This window comes from Lissotriton vulgaris, chromosome 12 (genome assembly GCF_964263255.1).
Source record: "Lissotriton vulgaris chromosome 12, aLisVul1.2, whole genome shotgun sequence".
In the NCBI taxonomy this organism is placed as follows: Eukaryota; Metazoa; Chordata; class Amphibia; order Caudata; family Salamandridae; genus Lissotriton; species Lissotriton vulgaris.
Window position 1 is genome coordinate 638,866,016 of NC_141700.1, and position 25,532 is coordinate 638,891,547.

Sequence of the window (25,532 nt, forward strand, 5' to 3'; positions counted from 1 at the left end):
ACGCGGCCTCGTGGTGCAGTGTCCAAGATGGCGGCTGGTCCGGGCAATGGTGCTGACGGTGGCCCGGGATGCAGAGATGTCCGGGAGCAGGCGTCCCATAGGGGACGGGTTGCGGGGTGCTTCTGTGGGTAGCCCTGGGAGAGCCGGTGTCTGGGCCCTGTCATGCGGGGAGGGAGCGAGCCCTTCATGGGGCTTGTCCAACATGCGTCCCCCCCAGCTGAAGGCGGGGAGAGTCACCCATCCTCTTGGGGACTCTCCTCGTCGAGGCGGAAAAAGCGGGACAGGCCATCCGCGTTGGCGTGGTCTTGGCCAGGGCGATGCTCCACAGTGAAGTCCATCCCCTGCAGGGAGATGGACCATCGCAATAGTTTGGGATTCTCCCCCCGCATCTGCATCAACCATTGCAGGGGGCGATGATCTGTTTGCACCCGAAAGTGGGTACCGAAGAGGTAGGGCGGAGCTTCTTAAGGGCCCATACGACTGCAAAGGCCTCCCGCTCGATGGTGCTCCAGCGCTGTTCTCGGGCCAGTAGGCGTCTGCTGATGAAGGCCACTGGTTGGTCGACTCCCTCGGGGGTTCAGTTGGGAGAGGACGGCCCCACTGCCATGGTCCGAGGCATCAGTCTGAACGATGAACTCGCGGCTGTAGTCGGGGGCCTGGAGCACAGGGGCGGTGCACATGGCGGCCTTCAGCTTCTCGAAGGCCGCTTGACAGTCGGGAGTCCAGTTGACTGTTTTTGGGTGGTTCTTGGATGTGAGTTCTGTGAGGGGCCCCACAATGCTGCCATAGTCCTTCACAAACCGCCGGTAGTATCCAGTGAGCCCCAAGAAGGCTCGGACCTCGGTTTGGGTTACGGGGGGCTGCCAGGACTGGATGGCAGCGATCTTGAGCTGGAGGGGGGCCACCAGACCGCTTCCCACTTGGTGTCCGAGGTAGGTCACGGACCCTTGGCCAATTTGGCACTTGCTGGCCTTGATTGTGAGGCCGGCCTGTTGGAGGGCCTGCAGGACCTCTCGGAGGTGGCGGAGGTGGTCTGACCAGTGGCGGCTGTACACCGCGATATCGTCCAGGTAGGCGGCGCTGAACTCTTCGAGGCCCGCCAATACCTGGTTCACCAGTCGTTGAAAGGTGGCTGGAGCGTTTTTCATGCCGAATGGCATCACCGTGAAATGGTAGTGTCCATCCGGGGTGGAGAAAGCGGATCGTTCTTGGGCTCTGGGGGTGAGGCCAATCTGCCAGTAGCCCGCTGTCAGATCGAAGATGCTCAGGTAGCGGGCAGCCCCCATGCGGTCAACCAGTTCATCTGCTCGGGGAATGGGGTGAGCGTCGGTTCGGGTGACAGCGTTCAGACCCCGATAGTCGATGCAGAATCGGAGCTCGGGGGTGGTGCCCGGGGCAGCAGCTTTGGGGACCAGTACGACTGGGCTGGCCCAGGGGCTGTCCGAGGGTTCGATGACTCCGAGTGCGAGCATCTTGGAGACTTCTTCTTGGATGCAGGTGCGCACCCGATCTGGTACTCGGTACGCCCGGTGTCGGATAGGGGGACTGTCCCCAGTGTCTACGTCGTGCAGGCACCAGGGGGTGACCCCAGGAGTGAGGGAAAATAGGTTTGCAAATTGCCACAGGAGGGCCCGACAGTCTTGGCGCTGCTCCGGGGTCAGGGCATCGGAGAGTCGGACCCCGTCCACCGAACCATCTTTTTCACGGGTCCTCAGTAGGTCAGGGAGGGGCTCGGAGTCCTCTTCCGCCCCACTGTCTGTAGCCATCAGCAGGCTGAGCTCCGAGCGCACGAAGTGTGGTTTGAGTCTGTTGGCGTGGAGGACCCGGAGGGGGTTCCGGGGGGATTCCATGTCGATGAGATAGGTGACGGGGCTCTTGCGCTCGACCACCTTGAAGGGCCCCGTCCATTTGTCCTGCAAGGCACAAGGTTCAGTGGGGGACATCACCCATACCTGCTGTCCAGGCTCGAACTCGATGGAGGAGGCATGTTGATCGTACCATCTCTTCATGTCCTCCTGACTGGCCTCAAGATTGGCTTTGGCGATCTCTCTGAATCGCCGGGTCTGATTGCGGAGGGTCAGGAGGTACTTGTAGACGTCTGGAGGGGTCTTCAGGGGGGCTATTTCCCATTCTTCTTTCACTAGGCTGAGGGGCCCTCGAACGGGGTGTCCGTACAGGAGTTCGAAGGGGCTGAAGCCGAGGGACTTCTGGGGGACTTCTCGGTAGGCGAAGAGGAGGCACGGGAGTAGCACGTCCCACTGGCGGCGTAGGGGTTCTTCCAGCCCCATGATCATCCCCTTGAGAGTGCGGTTGAACCGCTCGACCAGTCCGTTTCCTTGCGGGTGATAGGGGGTCGTGAATCGGTAGGTGACCCCGCACTGCTGCCAGAGGGATTTCATATACTTTGAAATAAAGTTTGTGCCCCTGTCACTGACGACCTCCCGGGGGAAGCCCACTCGGGAGAAGATCCCCATTAAGGCTCGGCCTACCACTGGTGCTGTTACAGTTCGAAGGGGAACGGCCTAAGGGATAGCGGGTGGCGTGGTCCACCAGGACCAGGATGAATCGATGCCCTTGCGCTGTTCGGGGGTCCAGGGGCCCCACAATGTCTATTCCCACCCTTACGAACGGGGTGGTGACCACGGGGAATGGTTGCAGGGGTGCCTTGAGTTTGCGGCTGTTCTTCCCGCTGGCCTGGCAGGTGGGGCAGGACCGGCAGTGGTTGGAAACGTCATTTCTCATTTTTGGCCAGTAAAAGTGGGTTACCAGACGGTTGTATGTCTTGTCTTGCCCCAAGTGTCCAGCCAGGGGGACATCATGAGCCAAGTTCAAAAGGAAGTCTCTGAAGCGGAGGGGCACCACCAGCACTCGACTGGCCCCCAACTCTGCGATTCTTTGTTCGCTGTACAGTAGGTCATTGTCCCAATAGATCCAGTGGGCCCCTGCGGTGTCTCCCGCGCTCTGGGCGAGTGCTTGCTGGCGCAGTCCCTCGAGGGAGGGACAGGTCTTTTGCTCTTGCCGGAATTGCTCCTTGCTGGGTCCCCCTTCTTGACGCCACTGAGCCAGGTCTGGAAGGTCTTTGGGCTGAGCGGGCCCTTCTTGGGTTTGTTCCGGGGGGTCGGTATGGAGGGTGTCTCCCTCTGGAGCGATCGGGGGAGGAGGTGCTGGCCATTCGGGTTCTTCAGGTCTGGGGATGGTGCGGGCGGCCATGGACCGGGTTGTTACGCACGCCCAGTCCGGGAGGCCCAACATCCCCAGGTGCTCTCTTCTTTCAACGGCCGCCCACGGGAAACTCTCGAGATCGTTTCCCAGGAGGCAGTCCACGGGGGCATCATCGCGGACAGTCACTTTTAGCATACCGGACACTCCTCCCCATTCGAAGGGGACGCAGGCCATCCGACACAGGCTTTCAGAATTGTCGGCTGATCGGACGGGGCAAAGAACGTTTGGCAGGATTTGTTCTGGGGTCACCAGGTGACAGCGGACGGCCGTCACACTGGCCCCCGTGTCCCGCAGGGCTTCAGCCTTGCGCCCATTTATGTTCACCCACTGGCTGTATTTTCTGGTGTTGGCGGGTAGGGGAGCCCGCGGGACCATGTCTCTTCCCCCTAGGCAAGCCAGGACCATGGCGGCGGGTTCCCACTCGGGCTGCTCCTGCTCGTACTCTTCATGCTCTTCGGAGATTTGCTCTTCTCCTAGGGCGGCGGCAGCTACCTGGCGGGGCCCGGGAGTCTGATTCTTTGGGCAGTTCGGGTCACTGGCATAGTGGCCGACTCGCTGGCATCGGTGACAAGTAACATTGGCTCGGTATCGGGGGGTTGCCCCGGCCGGCCGGGGGCGGGGTGTTGTGAGCGGGAGCGGCCGGGACGGCGTCTCTGCCCCGGCCCTGGCCTCCTCCTCCTCCTCGGGGACGATGATGACCTTGGTTGGTTCTGTTCTGCTCGGTTGGCCCACTCCGGGCCACTCGGGTGCTTTCCCATCGGTCAGCCTCAGCGGCGAGCTGCCGTGGTTCAGTCAATTTACTGTCGAGGAGGTGCTGCCTGAGCTCGACGAAGCAGTTGTTGGAGAGGTGCTCCCACACAATGAGGTTGAAGAGCTGCTCGTAGGTTGTTACGTGGCTACCCTTGATCCATCCCTCGAGGGCTCAGCTGAAATAGTTCACATATTCTACCCAAGTTGTACCCGGGATCCGGGTGCAGTCGCGGAACCTCTGGCGGTACATCTCGGGCGTGAGCCCATATCGAGTGAGGAGGGCGGCCTTCGTTTGGTCATAGGACGTCATTTGGTGGTCCGGGAGCTGTAGCAGGGCATCACGGCCTTCATTGACGAACCTCCCCCATAGACCGGCTCCCCAGTCACTCCGATCGATCCAGTGGGAGGTCATGGCGATCTCGTAGGCCTTGAACCACTGCTGTATGTCGTCGTTCCGATAGTATTCACGGACCACATCTTTGGGGATGTGGACCTTTTGTTCGGTAGCGCCTGGGGTGCGCGGTTGCTCGGGCACCCCTAGTTCTTTGTTCTGTTTCCACAGTTCTATCTCGGCTAGCTTGCCCTCGTGTTCGTATGCCAGTCTTTTTTCTTCGAGTTCTCTCTGTCTTTGCTTTTCTTCCCGCTCTTCTCGGAGCCGTAAGTGTTCTAAATTTATCTTTGTTTCAGCTCTCCGTCCAACCGGAGCTCTCCGTCCAACTCTAATTCGTGTAGTCTACTTTTTTCTCGTTCTTGGATCTCTTCCCGGGAGAGACCCGTTCTCCTTTCTTCCGTCAGAGTGGTGTTTGTCTCTGGTGCTTCGATGTTTTGGTCCCGGGGTCCGGCGGCATTTGTTTCTGCCCAGGATTCTAGGGCGTGCTTGAAGTCATCTTTTGTGCTCAGACCGGTGGTAGCAATGCCTAGTTCTATACAAAATTGTTTTAGCTCTCGGTGGTTGTACTCTTCTAGTTTTTCCATCTGGAATTTCTCAGTAGATTCGCTCTCTTTGGTCGTCATTGTGGTTTAGTCGTAGGGTGAGTTACTCTCTGTACGATTACGCGTTGGTTCGGATCGCGCCGCTGACCACCAATGTTAGACGGGGACCTGGAGGGTCGGCCGAGGACAAGGGGAGAGGCCTCCCGTGAGGGCCGTCTCCAGCGATCGTACAGACAAGTAACTTCCCCCCCACAGATGGACACCACACGAAGATAAGGTTAACGCTCTTTATATGCAGTTCTTGGATTAAGGTAGTACGGTACAATGAGATCAGGACATGAGGATCCTCTCAATTCTAGTCTCTGAAAGGGAAAGGGGGTAGCGGGACAGTCTTGTTACCAATCTGGTATTGAGATGAGACGATGAGTAGCTCACAATCCTCGAGCTCGGCGTTCGGTAGGTCGGGCCGCGGCAGCACCAGCAGGTCCCGAGGAGGTCGTAGGTAGCAACGGGCCGCGGCAGCGCCAGCAGGTCCCGACGAAGATGGTGGTTGCAAGAGGCCGCGGCAGCGCCGGCAGGTCCCCACGAAGATGAAGGTTACAACGGGCTGCGGCAGCGCCAGCAGGTCCCACGAGGATGAAGGTTGCAGAAGGCCGCGGCAGCGCCGGTAGGCAGGACGACAGTTCACAAGGCAGGGCTACGGCAGCGCCAGTAGTCCGTCAAGGATGAGTTCTTCACGGTGTCTCTCGACTCCAGGATACAACTACCTTCCTGCTCTGGAGCTGCCTCAGTTATAGGTCTGGCGCCCTTTGATGTCCGGACCCTCGCACTTGGAGGTCGGGAGGTCCGGGATGAGGGAGTCCAGACACCCAGCAGGGGGGTGGAGCCAGCGCCCGGGGAGGCTGGGGGCGATCGGCACCTGGCGGGGGAGAGCCATCGACACTTCTTTCTCCCATTGACCTGTCAAGTGGTTCATTCACCTCCTGGGTGGATGGTGGTGCGGGGATGTCGGGGCCTGGCCAGGCCCAGGGTTAGGGTCGAGCTGAGGCCACGCGGCCTCGTGGTGCAGTGTCCAAGATGGCGGCTGGTCCGGGCAATGGTGCTGACGGTGGCCCGGGCCAGGGATGCAGAGATGTCCGGGAGCAGGCGTCCCGTAGGGGACGGGTTGCGGGGTGCTTCTGTGGGTAGCCCTGGGAAAGCCGGTGTCTGGGCCCTGTCATGCGGGGAGGGAGCGAGCCCTTCATGGGGCCTGTCTAACACCATTGTAAATGACAATACCATTTATTTATGTTTTTAAAAAAAACAATGCCATTTGCAATGCCAATAGCTCTAACTTTAACAAAGATGAGACCATTGCATTGTAAATGCTTGTTTGTATATTTGTTCCATAGTGTACTATACATTTATGGAAGAAATACCATATTTAATATATATATATAAACCTATTAAGTGTCCCACCTAAGGGATCCGGCTGATTACTTTCTAGATCCATATTGGTACCTCTAAGACAGCAACACATTCTACGAATTGTGCTAGGAGCAGGCATGCCAAAAATATTAAATTATAATTACCTGCCTTTGTTTATTAAAATAAACAAAACAAACAAAACCAGATTCTTGGCCAAACAGATCCAAAATCAGGATTGCCACTTCAGTGACCATACCAAAAAAAGACAGGCTCTAGCCCCAGACCTTTTCCAAAATACGGCAAATTACCAGTTGGTCTGGCAGAGTGTTCGCAAACACTCTGTGTCTTTACCAAATCATAAGGCGAGCCTATTACAGGGGTCTGCAGCCCCACCCAAAACAAGATAGGGTAAAAGCCCCAAGCCTTTACAAGAAGAGACCGAATTACCAAATAGCCTGGCAGAACACTCAAGAGTGCTCCGTATCTCTACTTTGAAATTTTACTAAATGACAAAAGTCTCCAGCCTCCACCTGCCAAGCTCTGGGTTGACCTAATGGTCACTGCAAACTTACACCAAAAGAGATCTGTCGGGACCGGCCATCACCTGAGGGTCAGATTAGGAAAAATGGAATTCACGTTGTTCTGCAAAGACAAAGGGTCTCCTCATGCAGGGTACCTCCTCAGTAGATTACATTCCTCCGTCAAGACCTCTCTTTTGGATGGCCGCGTCTCCGATGAGTTCCTGTTCGGGCACCAATTTGTGGAAAAATTAGCCTTTTTAGGCACTCACTGGTGCAAGGGTTCACCCTTATCTGTCCACTGGTCCTTAAACCAACATATAGACATTGGCACTGAAGCTGGAATAACAAATAACAGGTTGATTAATCACTCATGAGTGGGACTACATCAATACAACTCCCTCGGGCACTGTATGAGGTAGTACAAGGAATACAGAAACCAAGGGCCTTTTATACCCTATTTAACGCTGAGTAAGCATGGAGACTCAAAGAGGAGGTACAGGCATATACAGGAATAATTATTGACTAACATGGGCAGACAGAAACTGCTTGGTCAACACAGTGGGAGGGAAAATAGTACTGCTTACTTCAGTTGGAATAGCCTGACAGTTACATTCTAACACAGGTGCATTCTAGCAGCTACAGGCCTTTCTGAGCATGTGCAGTGCTCTGGTTCAGTACTGAAGGAGTGAACTATAGTAGATGACTCAAGGAAAATAGAACGGCAAGCAATAGTGAAGACGGCAGAATCACATGGCTAATGCAAATGGATACCACAAACAAAATGGCTTTAGCTTATGCTAACGGTAATTCCTGCGATTTCCACAGATGAAGTTGAGAGTGGTGTTGAGGATTGAAATGTCATGAGTGGAAGACACCTTTAGGTAGATTAGGGTGTCATCCGTATATAAGTGATCATGGATCCCAGATTTTTTTAGGAGATTTCTCAGCGGTTCAATAAAAGGTTGAACAGTGTGGGCACAAGGATCGAGCCTTGAGGGTCGCATTGTAGAACAGCCATTGAAGTGGGGAGTCAATTTGCTATTTTGATCATCTGGGATGTTCCCTGGAGGAATGATTCAAACCAGTTGAGCACTGTACCTTCAAAACTCATTCTTGGCTTTAACGTGTTCAAAAGAGTGTTGTGATTAACAATGCCAAAGGCTGTGGATAGGTCAAGAAGGATCAGAAGACAAGTTTCACCAGAGTCAAGTACTCGCAGGGCATCATCGATCAATTGAAGTAGGGCTGGTTTGGAACTGCAGCCTTGACTAAAACCAAATTGGAAATTTGTCAAGGAGGAAGTTGTCCTTGATATTTTGAGAAAGTTGCTTCACCACACAACTTTCTGTGATTTTTAGCAACAACAAAAAAATGTTGGTGATAGGGTGGAAGTTGTTGAGATCTTTCGCATCAGCAGAGGGTTTCTTAAGAAGTGGGGTAACCTGTCCTGTTTTAAGGGCAATAGGAAGGGAGCCTTGGTTGAGGAAGAAGTTTATCAGAGTGGTCCAGTAGGAGAGTGTGTGGGTGTAAAACTCAATGGCATTGTCACTGGGGAGGGGGTTGATGGAATGGTTAGAGGGTATAGTGTCTAGAATGCTTTCATGGAGGGCCGTTTCGGTGATGAGGTCAAAGTTCTGCCACAGGACTAAGGATTTGCGGTCCTCAATAGGGGAAGGATGGGTAATCTGATCCACAAGTGGTTTTACTTTTCCATCAAAAAATACTGCAAATACTGCTGCTATCTTGGGGGGGGGTGTAATCAAATATGGTGGAAGAGGGAGAGATGTTGGTGCTTTTGATAAGGTTGAATAACTTTTTATGTCTGCTTTTGGCGGAATCGAGGAGGGTTCTGAAGTGCATCGCTTTTTCACGGAAGATGTGTTTGTGGTAACAAGATCTTGCGAGGCAGAGATTGGAGAGATTGGTGGTGGAAGGAGAATATCTCTATAGTTTTGCAAGGTTCCTCAAGTATTTTCTTTCTTTTTAGAGGGATTTATTCAACCATAGAGCAGGAGGAGTTGATATTTTCTTTTTACTTTGTAGTGGAGCAACATTATCAATTACTGCTGATAGACTGGCGAGACATTGGGTGGTCAGGTCGTTGACATCAGAGTGGGAGTTTAACATTGGAAGTGAGCTCATAGTTGTGTTGCAGAAAATGTCACGGGGGATGTTTTTGGTGTTCCAGAACAAGGTAGTAGTTCCTTTAGGTTGGCCAAGAGTAAAGAGTAAAGACAGGTGCAGAGAGAAGGGGATGAGTAAGTGGTTACACCAGGCTACTGGCATAGGATCAATAGCAGTTAGCATATCTACTTTGGAGATAACAAGATCAAGAATAGAGCCCTTAGATTGAGTCGTTTTGTATTATCTTGAACAAGATAATTTCCTAAGAGAAAAGTGGCAAGCCTGTTGGCCGCTGAATCTTCCATATTGCCCCAGTGAAGATTAAAGTCTTCAATAAAAATCTGTTTGTCGCTCGCAAAGCCAGTGAATTCCTCTGTGAAGGTGGAGCTGTCACCAGATGGGTGATGGATGGTATGAAACCAGACAGGGGAGTTGTGCTGTATTTGAAGCTCTGGAGAAAGGCATTTGAAGGTGCGGAAAGAGCTTTTGGGAAAGGTTTTGAGATGAAGTTCCTGAAGATAACTGCTACGCCTCCCCCAACTTTATCTTCTCTATCATTCCTGTGAATGGAATAGTCAGTGGGGAGCAGAAGATCGAAAGAGGTATTAGAAGTGTTGTTGAACCAAGTCTCAGTGAGTAAAAGTATATCCAGGATGTAAATATTAGTGATGTCTGAAATTTCCAGCTTGTGTTTGTTCGTGGATCTACAGTTGTGAAGCAGACAACGAACCTCTGAGATGACTGTTTTGGTGAAGGGTTGAGTGAGGGCTTTTAGGGGTGATAGGGATAATGTTCCTGAGAATAGGCGGCTGGATTGAAGATGTTTGATGTTTAGCACGAGTGAGAGAGATGGTTGGTATAGTGCAGTGATTATCGTTAGCTGGCGAGGAGAAGGTGAGGGGGTTGGAGTTGAAAGAATTGTAGCTAGCCAATACGTTGGAAATGTCAGTAGGTGACAGATTGTGTGCTGTTTTTTTGAGGCATCGGAGCAGGGTACTCCTCAGAAGTTTGGGGAAGTGAGTACTTGCCAAAGGAAGTAAGGAGTTGGGAAGAGTAGAAATTTTAGTACTAAAGTGAGAAATGGAAGTTTAAAGCTGGGAGATGAAGAGAAGGCCTAGTTTATTTTCTAAGGAGAGCAGAGCTGGAAACAGAATGTTAGGTTGTTCGATGGGTTCGCGGGGGTTCAACTGGGAGAGCATGGAGAGGGGATGGATATAGGATTATAGAATGGAGGTATACTCGTCAAGAGATGTTGATTGGAAGTAATTGTCGATGCAGCTGTGGAGGAGAGAAATTTATCGGGGTATACATTGAATGAAATAGAGGTATTTACTTCTAACTGAGGAAGAGAAAGGTGGGGGTCTGTAGTGGGAGGACGGGGGGATATAAGTGGGTCTTAGGAAGGTAGAAAGTCGGGAGGGATAAGAGGAAGAGGTGGAGAAGGTGCACATGCTGGGGGAAATAAGTGTATGAGGGCTGGAAACAAGCACGCAAAGGATGGTAGCCCTGGCTGGTGGTTATAGAAAGTGTAAAGTTCTGCAAGGTTAGGGGAAAAGGGAGTGAGGAGGTTGTCACAAGGGAATAGTGGTTCAAGCATCAGTTCCGGAGTGTTGGGGGTGAAGAGAAATGTAAGGGGTTCGTACAGGATTCATGAAAAAGGGAGAGGGGGAAGAAGGTGCGGTGGATAAGAAGGGAGAGCATAAGGTGGAAAAGTCACTGTGAGAGCTGGGAAGTCAGGCTTTTGGAAAGATGGATTGGATAGGGGGCTGAATAACCAGACAAGGGTGGAGGTTTCCGCAGAATTCCAGGCTGGTATTGGGGTGTAAATGAGGGAGCAGGCCATTGGCTGGGAACGAGTGTTGAGGGCAGCATCACATATGGGGAAGTAGGGATTGGGGGTGAGGAAGCAGGGGTGAAGGAGGGGGAACAGGACTGCCAGGGGGGCAGCTGTGCCCCATGGGAGGGCTGCAAACTGGTATCCTGGTGGATATGGGAAGGCGAGAGAGAATTGAGGGAGGAGTTAGATAAGGGCTGCAAACTGGTGTTCATGTGGATAAGGGGAGGCGAGAGAGAATTGAGGGAGGATTTAGATGAGGAGTCTGGAAAGATTGGAATGCTAGGGATGGAGAGCAGGGATGGAAATAGGTGGTCAAAAAGAGAGAGATAAGTGTATTTGGCTTGGATCAGGACTTTGCCATTGTTGTAAAGTGAGAGAGCCATCGAAAAAAGCTGAAGGGGAGATTTTTAGTTTGTGCCCATGTGGGATTGAGGAGGAGGAAGTAACGTTGAGGGAGTTATTGAAAATGGTGGCCCAGGATGAGATGTTGTGGGTGAAAAACATGAGGTCAGTTTTGAGCCTCCCATAACGACCATTATGGTATTGGTCAACGAAAAGGGAATCGGGAAATTGCTCTAGGGTGTTGTGTTTGAACCTTTTTGCTGATGCTTTGGACAAATTGGAGGGGAGGGGTGGAAATGATATTGAAACAGTTGGCGCCAGCCTTTCACTTGATTGGTCGACCTCTTGGCAAGGTGGAGAGGGTGAAGTGAGGGAGATGTAGGGGAAGAGGAGAATGCCATGAATATAGTGAAGGCGAGTAGAAGCAGAAGGAGGATATGGAGGAGATGGCACATAATTCGGGAAGAATTAAGTAAGGAAGGTGATCGAAGGGCAAGGAGTAGAACCCATTGAAGATCAGGGGAATATGATGTAGCTGAGCCTCCAGGGAAAGAAATGTAACAGTTGGGACTCGTTGCTTGAGCTGATCTTCTGCAGAGTAGGAAGAAGGGGCACAGGGAGAGTCTTTAGAGCAGAGGTCTTCAAACTTTTTGATGCCGAGACCCCCTTGTAAAACCTTTTTAGGCGTAAGGACCCCCTTCCGACAAAAGTTTCTAGAAACTGGTACTCCTCATCATCAACTTTTGACAACCATAAATGCGCCTGTTAGACCTCACCACATCCATCCATCCATCATTCATCCACCCACACTTTCACACATCCATCCATCCTTCCATCCATCCTTCCATCCATACATCCACCCTTTCATCCTTCCATCCAAACAGCCATCCTTTACCCATCCACCCTTCCATCCATCCACCCATCAATCATCCACCCACCTTTTCACACATCCATCCATCATTCTTCCATGCAACCTTTTATCCATCCATACATCCATCCACCCTTTCATCCATCCATCCTTTATCCGTCCACCCTTTCATCCTTCCATCCGTCCACCCTTTCATCCTTACATCCATACATCTATCCTTCACCCATCCACCCTTTCATCCTTCCATCCATCCATACATTCATCCTTCATCCATCCACCCTTTCATCCTTCCATCCATACATCTATCCTTTACCCATCCACCCTTCCATCCATCCACCCACCTTTTCACACATCCATCCATCCATCATTCATCCATGCAACCTTTTATTCATCCATACATCCATCCACCCATCCATCCTTCCTCCACCCACCCTTTCATCCATCCATCATTCACTCACCCCCACCTTTTCACACATCCATCCATGCATCATTCATCCATGCAACCTTTTATCCATCCATACATCCATCCACTCTTTCTTCCATCCATCCTTCATCCGTCCACCTTTTCATCCTTCCTTCCATCCACCTTTTCATCCATTCATCCACCCTTTCATCCATCCATCCTTCATCCGTCCACCCTTTCATCCTTCCATCCATACATCTATCCTTTACCCATCCACCCTTCCATCCATCATTCATCCACCCACCTTTTCACACATCCATCCATCATTCATCCATGCAACCTTTTATCCATCCATACATCCATTCACCCTTTCATCCTCCCATCCATACATCTATCCTTCATCCATACACCCTTTCATCCATCCATCCACGCACCCTTTCATCCATCCATCCACCCATCATTCATCCCCCCCACTGCTGTTGAGAACTGTTAGTTTTAACACTTGACATTGGTTTTAAATATTTATGAAATGTGGGTATTGATACATGTAACTGAGGAATAAATACAAAAGGCTGCAGATACACTGTTGGGCTCTCACGGAACTTCGGTGAGGTGCACTGAGAGCAAATTAGGTTGATATCATCCCACTATCGCTGTGTACCATATCAAACTGAACATGCAATGTCATGGAGAGCAGCTTGTAACATGGCTGATTCCCGTTTCTTCTTGAAAAGCTATATGTACATACATTTCTAAATAGTACAATGTCATCATGCTGATAGGCTCATTCTCATTTTATAAATATTTGTAAAACAGTATATTTTCTAAGCAATAACGGGTAGTACTGGCAGTTTAATGAAGGACAGCCCTGACAAATCAGCCGGGGAAAGTTTTTTTTTTTTTTAAATCTTAATTAGCACCACTGCCTTTATTTTGATAATACGAAAGTCTGCTGCCTCAGCATGTCTAGTGAACCATAGCTCAGTAGGAAAGATGGGCCTTGCAGAATGGATCACTGATATGGCCTTAATTGCAATTGCTGAAACCGTTTCTGACCGTTTTTTTCTAGTACACTTGGATGCATGTATGCTGGGCCAGGAAACACTGCCTGCCTAGAAATAACATGAAGAGATCAAGATCCCTCCGTGGCCTTCCGCTGTCTGGCAGCACAAAAACACCCGCCTGCTTCCCACACACCTCCCCTCCCAGCCGCATTTCACAGAGCACTCATATAAAAATGTCTCGAAACATCGCTTTCATGTTTGCAGCAACAAAAACATGCAGTATATTTTCTACGAGGTGAAAGCAGCGACGGCCATGAAAAAAACAACTGGATCCAGTGAAAGGCAGCAGTAACGTGCAATGGCGCTGCGTAACGAAGGTGCTGCTCCGTCTTTATGGACAAAGTTTGCGGGCATTTCCTGGCTGCATTCTCTCTGATTGGAGGGCAGGCATTATTGACGTGACCACATTATGATTGGCCCATTTTGCCCTGTCTTCCAATCAGAGAGCTCCTGAGATTTAATTATTTTGAATCCAAAGCGAAAACGGAAACTTTTAGGATGTTAGGCAGCAGTGAGGCAGGTGAATGCGCGACCCCCTTCCAATGACTCCACGCCCCCCCTGGGGGTCGCGCCCCACAGATTGAAGACCTATGCTTTAGAGGAATGCATGACTCTTAGGTCAGTACTGCACATTCAATGTGACCAGGTAGGAAGCCACAACATCGGGGGTGAATCACTGGCAAAACATAAGATAAATAGGATACAAAGATGAGTACATAAATAAATCAACAAGATACGTCCATGTTGGAGGTCCTCTGCTACAAATCGTGCTCTTGCTGCTGGTGGGGCTCTTCACGTCAAGAAGGCGTCACCAGTCGGAGCTGAAGTCGCTGAAGAGAACAAGTGGTGTTTGAGGATAATGCCAGTCCAGGGAGAAGTGTGCGGGAGCAATGGGAGAAACTCAGTAGAGCAGCAACTCGCTTTATAACCTATCCGTGATACGAACATGTTGATACAAAAGCACACAATTTGTTTTTTTACATAGTTTTATTTTGCTGGATGGTAGCTATTATTTTCGCATTCACATTTGCCCTATCGTTGGATTGCTGGATTCCAAGGGAGAATTTGAGTGAGTGAGGTCTGCCTGTCATCTGGGGTCGTAGCATTGCCTCTAGATGGTGATGTCGGCTCGCAAACACTGCAAAGTTTCTCCAGTATTCCTTCTCATGTACCAGCTATCCCTCCGAGATGACTGCGCGACCCATCTGGGCCTGGAGGTACCAGGACCACTCTGAACAGTCCTGCCAAGTATCACGCATTTCAGTGCAGTGTCCCGCATCACCGGACTGAAATGCAATGTCACGCATGTTTAATGCTTCTCAGAAACTCGTGCTAACTTGTGTGCAGGCTCTGCTCCCCCGGGCGCTGCACTGCACAGACTCGCTTGCCAGCAGAGCTGGCTCAGATAGTTAAACAGTTAAATCTGTCTCTCTGGCTCTGAGAGTCAGTGAGGTGCTTGCTACAATGTTACAATCTGCGTCTGCCTTGGCTTTAATTCCCAGCCCTGGCACCACGGCTGTCAATCACTCAAGTCACACAGTCAGAGTCACTCACTGTCGAAGACCCAACCTGGGCGGGGCCTGCCCTCACTCAGCTCAGCAGAGGTTGCTACTGGCTGCTGTTGCGCCGTGGGGGGGGGGGGGGGGGGATTATTAATCGGCGTGACCTCATCCGGCTGCCTGCACAGGAAGTGAGGTCCCTGGTAGTTAGAAGTGGCGAGGGACTTGAGAGAGACAGTCAGTGAGTCAAGTGCCTGCTGCCTCAGCCTGCGCATAAAATTAAATATTATTTCAGCGCGACTATAACGCCAGCATCATCTGTCGACTTACCTGCAGTGACTCACTGTGACTGTCATTACAGTCTCAGCAATGGGCCCGGGCTTCAGTCATCGTGATCCTGAGAGGCGAGCCAGGCCGGTGATCGTTCTTTACTCAATCCCCTGCACAAGTTGATTGCACGCGATTCAAGCCATATCTGTTCCAACTGCCAACGACAATGTGTCCTGAGAAATGACGTTAGTCTTCACAGCATTGAGAGGTAACGTGGTATGCCAAACTATTTCAATATGAATGAAACCATAAGAGCTTGTTTACGCTTCGCTCACCCGAATGGGCTGTGCGCGTCGTAAACACAGGCAGCTGCAATGTCCTTACTGCGCTGCATCCATAAAAAAAAGTTAGCACAGAAACACGAAAAGAATTATCAGTGGTCCACTGCAGGTCTCAGGTTTATTGCCCTCAATGCTGAATATATGATCTTAAGAGGCATGCTTTCCTGAATTAAATAGAAACAAACGTGTTCCGTGGAGATTTAAAGACATTTTAATTCAGGAAATACTGAATAGCTGGACGGGTGTTTAATGTATTGATCGGCAGCGAGGTGCTCTTCTCACACTTTGAAAAGTATGAAGGCTGCCGGCGTCACATGTATAGAAATACAGCAGCTGCATATTAATTTCAAGTAAGTGTGTGCCTAGGCCATATAAGGGGCTCTGATGCTCATAGGGTCTTGTGACAGTGCGCACTATAGAAGGCAGCAAAGATAAACAAGCATTGGAAATGCAATAGGTCTCGCATCATTAGAGTTAGTGCTTTTAGAATTGTTTATGGGGTTTTTTTGTAAATCTTTAGCATTTTTGTTTCCTGTAGCCAATGCAAAAGAATAAAAAATAAAAAAAGCCATAAACATTTCTAAAAGCTCTAACTGAAATGGTCTGAGACCTATTGCACTGTGTGAGGGTGAGGGGTTGAGGGTGAGTGAGGGTGAGAGTGAGGGTGGGTGAGGGTGAGTGAGGGTGAGGGGTTGAGGGTGAGGGTGAGTGAGGGTGAGGGTGAGTGAGGGTGAGGGGTTGAGGTTGAGGGGTTGAGGGTGAGTGAGGGTGAGTAAGGGGTTGAGGGTGAGTGAGGGTGAGGGTGAGGGGTTGAGGGTGAGTGAGGGTGAGGGGTTGAGGGTGAGTGAGGGTGAGTGAGAGTGAGGGTGAGTGAGGGTGAGTGAGGGTGAGGGGTTGAGGGTGAGTGAGGGTGAGGGTGAGTGATGGTGAGGGTGAGGGTGAGGGTAAGGGGTTGAGGGTGAGGGTTGAGGGTGAGTGAGGGTGAGGGGGTGAGTGAGGGTGAGGGTGAGTGAGGGTGAGGGTGAGTGAGGGTGAGTGAGGGTGAGGGGTTGAGGGTGAGTGATGGTGAGTGAGGGTGAGGGTGAGTGAGGGTGAGGGTGGGTGAGGGTGAGTGAGGGTGAGGGTGAGTGAGGGTGAGGGGGGGTTGAGGGTGAGTGAGGGTGAGTGAGGGTGAGTGAGAGTGAGGGGTTGAGGGTGAGTGAGGGTGAGGCGTTGAGGGTGAGTGAGGGTGAGGGTGAGTGAGGGTGAGTGAGGGTGAGGGGTTGAGGGTGAGTGAGGGTGAGTGAGGGTGAGGGGTTGAGGGTGAGTGAGGGGTGAGGGGTTGAGGGTGAGTGAGGGTGAGGGGTTGAGGGTGAGTGAGGATGAGTGAGAGTGAGGGTGAGTGAGGGGTTGAGGGTGAGTGAGGGTGAGGGGTTGAGGGTGAGTGAGGGTGAGGGGTTGAGGGTGAGTGAGGGTGAGGGGTTGAGGGTGAGTGAGGGTGAGGGTGAGTGAGGGTGAGGGGTTGAGGGTGGGTGAGTGAGGGTGAGGGTGAGGGATTGAGGGTGAGGGTGGGTGAGGGGTTGAGGGTGAGAGAGGGTGAGGGGTTGAGGGTGAGGGGTTGAGGGTGAGTGAAGGTGAGGGTGAGTGAGGGTGAGTGAGGGTGAGGGGTTGAGGGTGAGTGAGGGTGAGAGGGTGAGGGGGTGAGGGGTTGAGGGTGAGGGGTTGAGGGAGAGTGAGGGTGAGGGGTTGAGGGTGAGTGAGGGTGAGGGGTTGAGGGTGAGTGAGGGTGAGGGGTTGAGGGTGAGTGAGGATGAGTGAGAGTGAGGGTGAGTGAGGGTGAGGGGTTGAGGGTGAGTGAGGGTGAGGGGTTGAGGGTGGGTGAGGGGTTGAGGGTGAGTGAGGGTGAGGGCATGCATGGCTCCCTCGGAAGCGCTCCAAAAGAACCTCGCGTCACAGAAAACCATATAAACTTCCACATACCTCGACAGTAAAAATAATTGCCGAAGACGGAGACAGGCCGGGGGCGAGTCCTGGAAACAAGTTGTGAGACCGAAAAGATGACCGTTTTCAGAGAAATAGAGGGCGTGCCTTCAAAGGGAAGGTTGTGGATTCACAAACACGGCTCACAGGTTGTGGGGTAAAGAGACGGAATTCAAGGGGCGTGGCCCACTTGTTTTCTGAGGGAAATGGGGTTTCAATTGGATCCCCGGAGTCTGATAAGTTGTGTTGATTTGTCTTGTGGCCAGGAACTGGAGCTGACGTCTTAGGAATGATGACACTGTTTGTTGCACAAGGCAAAACGTGCGGAACTGTGTGATCTCGGAAGAGCCAGTTAACGTCTTTTGTGAAGAAATTGTTGTGGTTCAGCGTAGCGTGCAGCGGGGATTACGCCTCGTCACATGAGTGCGCAGCGTGGCTAATGAGAAGGGATCGGGCTGGCTTCTGTTTTGAAAACAAAACCGAGCCCAGCACAAGGCATGCGGAATGGCACGGCCGGTGCGTCCTTGTCTGCTTTAAAAGTACAAATGAGTTCACGCTTGCGCTTGGAATGCGATAAGAGGGGGCGGAGCGGGGAGAGGGAACAGACGGAGGGAAGGCCAGATAAGGGGAGGGGGGAGGAGAAATGCGACACGGCGGGCAGGGGAGGGGGCGGAGCGGGGAGAGGGAACAGACGAAGGGAAGACAGATAAGGGGAGGGGGGAGGAGAAATGCGACACGGCGGGCAGGGGAGGGGGCGAGGGGGAGGAGAAATGCGACGTGCGGATGAGGGAACTGATGTGCACGCGCTTTTAAGCTCAATGCGCATGCGCATTGAGCTTAAAAGTCACGGGCACTGCAAGGAATCGCCACGATTCCTTGCAAGTTGGACAAAGAGTGGATAAGCCCCCATAGTCTCGCTTGCTCGATGCGCATGCGCATCGACAGGCGAGACCTAATAAACGTGTAACTTGGAGAGAACCTAATGCTAAACTTAAACACAATGAGGCCTGCTGCACTAGATAGCCCGAGGGCTGGCTGCTGAGAACTGAAAGTCTAAAATTGGTGCTAACAGCCAGACAGAGGTCTTGTGCATGCAGAGTCTGAGCGACGGGGTTTGATGCCAATTCTGAGGCATGCTGCACACAGAATTTAAGGCCTGGGCGCATTGTATGTAGTTTGAAGAATGCTACACACAGACATCCAGCTGCACTGCATGTAGGCCAAGTCTGAGAGATGAGGACTGAAGCATGCTATCTAAAAAGGTCTGCTGCACACAGCTACACCATGCACACAGATACAAGCCTCCTGCAATCCTACAGCATCTTCCACAGCTACACTATGCACACAGACACAAGCCTCCTGCAATCCTACAGCATCTTCCACAGCTACACTGTGCACACAGACGTAAGCCTCCTGCACGCAAACAGCATCAAACTGCTGCAGACTCTGTGGTGCCCACAGCCACACAAAGAACGAACATGCAGTCTATAATACACACACAGTAATGCCTGCTGCCAAAACGCAGCACAATAACAGCTAAACAGTTTGAGGCCTTGTGCAGGCAGGGCAGAGACCCGATGCTTGCAGTGTTCAGAGTCGGGCATAGATCAAGAGCACACCAAACTCAGCAGTCACTAGTCTTTCTGAAAAGTTGTGTCACTCGTTTAATTTACTTTTAGAAGAGCGCGTGGGTGTAATTTTTGATATGTATATATATGTTTCTCTTGCCTGCACTGCTTGATTTTGCTTGCGAGAAAGTGTCACTCATAGTCGTTAAATGTCACTCATAATTACACTGAAATTATGAAAATGTCACACTTAGCAATCTAAAATCTTGGCAGCTATCTCTGAAGGAAATATGTTCTTCAATCCACCAATTCCTTTTTTTTCCGTAATTTTTTGTTGAAAATTATATGTACATGGAGCATTACATATACATGGGAAGAAAGAACAAAAAAAAGGAAAACGCGGGGGGGTTTCAGTCTTATTGGGATTAGTCCATTCGTTCACGTCCCCCCTCGCTGTTGGATCTCGGTTGGTCCGGTTGGCTTTCTCCATCCCCCTCATCTTTGCAATGATTGTCTCTGTTTCATCCCCATCCCCGACCGTAGCAGAAAAAGAGAGAGGGAGTGGGAGAGTGGAGAAGCGCAGGATTGTTTACGGGTCTTGTGGTGTTTCTACTGTCAGATGAGCGATATGCATGTGGTGATTATCGGGTTGGGTACCTGGCTGTGCTGTCTATGGGGGTTTATCGGAGGAAAGGTAGTTGTCTAGAGACTCCCACATGTCTGACTGTCTGTACGTCTTCGCAATCCACCAATTCCAACCGATTTTCAGCATGGACATATTTTTAGGTCTCGTAGCGAAAACACAGCGCGTCAGCGCTGTGTCTCGCCAGAGATCTTTTGTTGCTGACTCTGCTTCCCAGGAGACCGCACCTGGCGCGCGCATCTCGCAAAAGGCGATCGGCGCAGGCCACGCACGCGTGAACGCGCTCACCGTGGCTGTCTTCTGGGAAGCATACACACACAAGCACACCTCCCCCTTCACGCATGCGCACACACATACACAAGCACACATACACGCACGTAGAGACATCCCCCCCGTCGCACACACAAACACACGCACACGCACACGCACACATACACATACAGGCATCCCCCCTTCCCCGCTCACCGGCACTCCGGACTTGTGCAGCCTCCGACCGCGGGGCTCTCCCTCGGGCACCACTGCTCCTCCAGGCACTCCGTGGGCGCGGGCTTCACAAAACGGAAGTCCCGCCCCCACCATAGGTTTCATTTTTAGGAGTGCGCCTGCAGTAGCGTCCTCCTCCGTGTCAGCAGCAGACCTCATTTTTTTAGTTTTGTAGACCCTCGCCTGTTGATTGGCCCGCTTGCTGCCAGGTGACCCCCTTCATTGTACCTCCCGCCCTGATCACTATTGTTCAGCCTGAAGCTTCCAGCCATCTTAGAATGGTGTCTAGAGTATGAGGTGGGTGTGATGACTTGCTTGCGGAGGTGATCCTTGCAGATTCATTTTGCTTTCACACAAAAACATTCTCTGCACGGGACGTTTTTATAAAAGCGCTATATACAGATAGCAAGGAATGTAAAGACACTTTCTTCAACCTGCTGCTAAAGCTGCGTTTTTAGTTTGTATTCGTATTTTCGAGAATATAAAAGCGCACCTTCAACGCATTCACATGGGAAACTAAAACATGTATTTGTTTTACGTGTTTTTTCTGAATACATCAAATAATAGATTAGGGTAGAAAGGTGCTCCGTGCAAGCACATGTAGGGTCGGATTTTGAGTAGGGTGGGTACGTTTCCTCGTTGTGGTAAGTCCTGATTCGGAGATCACGGGTGCGGACTCACACCTCGGGTTTCTCACCCTGTGTTTTTACGCAGAAACAAGCACTGTGCGGAAACGGCGTTGGAACCGAGATAAAAATAAAATATGGCGGAAGGGCCGGCCTTGTAATTATGGGGCTTGAATGTTAGTATTCTGGGTGAATCCAGCTGCTCAGACAGCGGTGGAAGACGCACACAAGCCCCTGTCCTACTTGGGCCCTTTTTACAGGGACTTGAAGTCAGGTGCCTTGTGCTTGTGCTGCGTCATTCCAGCAGTGAGAGAGAGGATGGAATGAAACAAGCATTCACTAAGAAGAGGGCGCCACCCAAGTTGAACACTAGGGGGCACATGTAGATTGACAATCACATTCTATAGTGCTAAAGGCCTAAATGACGTTGTGTTTTTTTCAGTTCAATGAACTGTTTATCTTACAGTGTACTGGCTATGCAAACCACTTTTTATTTAAAGGCCTAAAACCAATGTATTTTTGACCTCCTTGCTTTATAAGAGTGGCGCTGTGGGAGTAAAACCTGCAGTAGGGGTGTAACAATACAATCAGTTTTTATTTAGCTTGCGTCTGCTTTTGAATGTAGACAGACGGGTGTGTTTTGGGTTGTGATGAGAGCGTCGAAGGACAGACTAGCGCTGGTTAGGTCTCGTAGCAAAAACACAGCGCGTCAGCGCTGTGTCTCGCCAGAGATCTTTTGTTGCTGACTCTGCTTCCCAGGAGACAGCACCTGGCGCGCGCATCTCGCAAAAGGCGATCGGCGCAGGCCACGCGCGCGCAAACGCGCTCGCCGTGGCTGTCTCCTGGGAAGCATACACACACAGGCACACCTCCCCCTGGACGCATGCGCACACACATACACAAGCACACATACACGCACGTAGAGACATCCCCCCTCCCCCCCCCATCGCACACACAGACACACGCACACATACAGGCATCCCCCCCTTCCCCGCTCACCGGCACTCCGGACTTGTGCAGCCTCCGAACGCGGGGCTCTCCCTCGGGCACCACTGCTCCTCCAGGCACTCCGTGGGCGCGGGCTTCACAAAACGGAAGTCCCGCCCCCACCATAGTTTTCGTTTTTAGGAGTGCGCGCGCAGTAGCGTCCTCCTCCGTGTCAGCAGCAGACCTCATTTTTTTAGTTTTGTAGACCCTCGCCTGTTGATTGGCCCGCTTGCTGCCAGGTGACCCCCTTGATTGTACCTCCCGCCCTGATCACTATAGTTCAGCCTGAAGCTTCCAGCCATCTTAAAATGGTGTCTAGAGTATGAGGTGGGTGTGATGACTTGCTTGCGGAGGTGATCCTTCCAGATTCATTTTGCTTTCACACGGTTTTCCTTCACGCTGTTTAAATAGTGTACTGTGTGATGGAGTACAGCCTAATATTTTTAATTTACGTTTCATTGTCTGTATTAGTATACCCAAGTTCTGTGATAATATTGCCTCTTTTTTTCCAGGGCTAACTGCTGACCGACAAGGAGTTTTCTTTATTCAGTGTTTACCCCCTCTGGTGTGCCTCCTATTCATCTGCCATGCTCTCTATACTCTTCCCATGACCTCTTTGATCCCCTTCCTGCCTGTGGAAACTAGTGAGAGTCCTATCTCTTTTTAGTTTTGGCAAGCACTCACTAAGTGATTGGTTTGCTTGCGGTGGTCAGGTGACACCCATCGCCTCTAACCCATGATCACCCTCTCTTAGCCAGCTGTGACAAACTCTGTTGGAATGGTGCTCAGATCGTGAAGTTTGTGACCACAACTGCTCTTTAAATATTAATTTTGTCATAATCCTGCATGTTTTCATCTTGGAAATGTTTGCTGTTTTCGTAAGCATTGTTTGTGATTTATTTTGCAGCCAAATGGCTGTGCTTTCATTAAATTATAGTTGCCTGTTTGTTTTGCCTCTTTTTTCGAGGCCATATACTAAATACCTTTTCTTTCTGTGTCAGTAAGTATGCATTACCTCTACATCTCTCGTCTTAGTGACAGTCATTACAATTTAAGTGACCCACCTCAATGGCAAGAAAAAGCATAGGGAAATGCCATAAATGAAACCCCAACCTCCCTCGAGTGTGCTAAAGGCTAGTGTTCCCAGAACCCCCCTGTTCTTTTTCCTGTTTACAGGACCACGACGAGTAAGCGGCACGAGGGAGGCGAGAGTTGTCTTTTTAAGGATTTATAGGAGGAGTGCGCCATTATGGGGAGGAACTCTTTGCTTGCCAGATAGATTTCTGAACGTACTGCGTGGGGCAATATTGCGGGTTCAGCAAAATGTAGGCTCCTTCCTCGTCAACATCCAGGATGCTAGAGGAGGTGGAGCTATGCTTTCGCATGCATGGTGGATGGGCAATCAGCGCAGGTTCAAACTTTAGTTTTTGGAGCGTGTCTCCTTAATCGTTTGTTTACTGTGAAGAATGCTCGGTTAAATGTGTGCTCTGTTTAGGATTGCAGTTTGGTCTTTGGTGGTTCATTTTGCTGTTTTCTGACTGTTCATACGGGCCCTTAAGTTTTTCATTCCTCATTATGGTTAAACATTCTTCCAAGAAGAGATATGTGTCTCCCTCACCCTCCAGCTGTGAGCCCGTGCCTGAGGTGCATCATCAGAGCTTTGTGAATAATAACTGCGTCAGCCCTGTGGTGAGGTGCATCATTAGAGCTGGGTGAATAATAACAGCTGTAAGCAACAGCATTCTCTTGCACACACTCAAACTGCTCACCAATTCAAAGTTTGCTAAAAATTTTATGCAACGCATTGTCATACACAATGCCAATAACTCTAACTTTAATGCTGCGAGACCTATTGCATTGCAAATGCTTGTTTACTATTTTGAATTCGCAACCATTCATCTGACAGTACTGTTATTTCCCACTAGAGGTCGGAATTGTTCTATATTTACTTCATCTCAAACAACCTTCACATCTGACAAAGAAGCAGATGATAATTTTTCCCACCGCTACAAACAAACTGTTATTTATTCTGACACGGAAGCGAGAGATCATATGTCAGAAACATTGTTTGAGAATTCTTGCCATAAACGTAAAAGAAACGCATTAAAGAACAAAGGTACTTTTAAAAAATTGCTGGGAAATATAAGTGCTCTTATTCCGATGTTCCAATGCCTTATCCTGGAATTTTACAGGTGGCAGCAGTGGTGGCTCCTTTATTAGAGCGTCGGGGCGTTGCCTCCCTATATTTGGCCTCCACCAGCCCCCGATTTTAATATAAATGAAGCTTCACAGTTTTCTGGCCGCGGACGCTGTGCCTTTTATTATTTTTATTTGCCACGAACACAGCCGGGCTGTTATAGGTATGAGTGGGTGGGGCTTCAAAATGCAGGTTCACTTCCTGTTCGTCCTCACCCACTTCAAAGTGCGCATACCAGGTTGGCCGACTGCCTTCCAGTGGGCAGCCCGACATGCGCACTAGACGCTTTTTGCCATCCGTGCATAGTGAGGGGGGTGGGGTGGGCAGCCGAAGCCCACTGCACTCAGATTGAGCGGTGGGTCCGTCTGCCTGATGCAATCCTGGGGCTCCTTCACCAAGGGAGCAACGCTTCCGGATTGGCCAGGACTTGCGTCACTAACAGCACTAGAGTTTGTGGAGAGAACTGTGGTGGTTCCTACCCTGACGAAAGGTAGGTATATTTCAAACAAACTCGAAGGGTGTTCATGCATTGTGCTTAACAGTTAACACTCGTCATTGTCTATTTTAATCCACCATCTTTAAATTAAAATTTCATGTGTCATGGGAAGCGCTGAAAATCATTCAGTAATCATTCGTTTAACTGTAATCTTATTTTAAGGTCTCGCTGAGAGAACGCGCATGCGTTCTAAGCGAGACTTAAGTAAGGGCTCTCAAAAAGGCACCCAACGTCGGAATGCCTACAGTGCATGTGTGCGGGCGTGTGCACATCGCACATCATTTGCCTCTCTCCTCACTCATGCTGGTTTGCTTGCATCCGGCATCAGACTTCAAAGGAATCCGCTCTCCCGCCCCCCGTTGTTTTTGGCTTTGCTCGCTGAAGGCTGTCATGCCCAAGATCACACCCGATTAAACAGCCAAGGTAATGCACCCATAAATTATATTGTTGCTTCCTGCTACTTTGGTGTCACCTCCGCTTTCATGTTTGGATCCCAGTCTTTTGCTATCTAGATGTTGTAAAATAGACATGAAAGGTTTAGTTATGTCCTGATTAGGGTCACTTTCTGAAAGTGTTAGAGAAACTACACTGTACGTATTCCTACCTGTTCTGGTCTCATTTCTTAAAGGTTTATGGTGCTGTTCATTTACACTTGCCAGAGATGCCGAAAGAGCTCTTTTGATCTTCTTATTTAATTATGTGCTAAGAAATGTTTTATTGTGTACTATACCGTGATGCCAAATTCTGTGTGAAGTCCGTGCATTGCAACAAATGCCTAGAGGCGCTGCTGAATTTTGCACAGCCTGCAGGCAGACTCCTGCAGGATTACCACCACACCCACCTCCACAACCACCACGTCCGCCACCCACCACCACCACCATGTCCACCACCACCACCACATCCACCACCACGACCACAATCACCACCTCCACCACCACATCCACCACCACCTCCACCACATCCACCACCACTACGTCCACCACCACCACGTC